At 39.5% G+C, this 709-nt stretch overlaps 1 non-coding gene across 1 annotated transcript; it reads right to left on the bottom strand.

Annotated features, from left to right (window-relative positions):
• Positions 1-217: 217 nt before the first annotated feature.
• LOC125999751 (U1 spliceosomal RNA) lies at positions 218-379 on the bottom strand. Its single transcript, XR_007492224.1, has one exon. It is a non-coding gene; the product is annotated as a U1 spliceosomal RNA (small nuclear RNA).
• Between the last annotated feature and the right edge of the window lie 330 nt (positions 380-709).

The raw sequence follows: 709 nt of genomic DNA, 5'->3' as shown, positions 1-709 counted from the left end.
ACCAAGATTTTTTAATCCTTAGTAAAGAGACTAACCACTAATGGGAAGGTGTCTTTTGGCATTAGACATTCTTTAAAGGTGATGAGAAATATTAAAGGCAGTACAGGCATAATGACATATGACATGCTGTATCTAAGCCACAGAGGAAAGACATAGGGGAATGAGGAAACTTGGCACAGCCAAGTTACCAAAGGAAGAAATCAAACTCTTTTTTTTTCAGGGGAGAGCGCGAACGCAGTCCCCCACTACCACAAATTATGCAGTCGAGTTTCCCACATTTGGGGAAATCGCAGGGGTCAGCACATCCGGAGTGCAATGGATAAGCCTCGTCCTGGGGAAACCACCTTCGTGATCATGGTATCTCCCCTGCCAGAAATCAAACTCTTAAAGCGAATTCGTAAAAAAAAATATGTATAGAGTTTCCAAATTGGAGGTAAGATTCGCTCTGACAATCATTCTTGTAGGACAACTAATATATTTGGTTTTAGGAGAGAAATGTTAACTTTCTTGAATGCTCCCCAATTTAAACTCAAATATCTTATAATAACTCCAGCAAATCTCTGAGAACGACCAAGAAATGGGTCATTTGTCAGTGAAATTAAAGCAGTGTGAACATATTTTCAATGGTTTCAATCTCTAAGTTCTTTATCTTTCTTTAGCACGTTCAGATTTTGAAATATTGACATGGGGAGCTGGGGGAGAAAGGCAG

The sequence above is a fragment of the Suncus etruscus genome, chromosome X (assembly GCF_024139225.1).
Source record: "Suncus etruscus isolate mSunEtr1 chromosome X, mSunEtr1.pri.cur, whole genome shotgun sequence".
NCBI lineage: Eukaryota > Metazoa > Chordata > Mammalia > Eulipotyphla > Soricidae > Suncus > Suncus etruscus.
The sequence above is the reverse complement of the archived record's forward strand: the minus strand, read 5'-3'. Positions and strand labels throughout refer to the sequence as shown.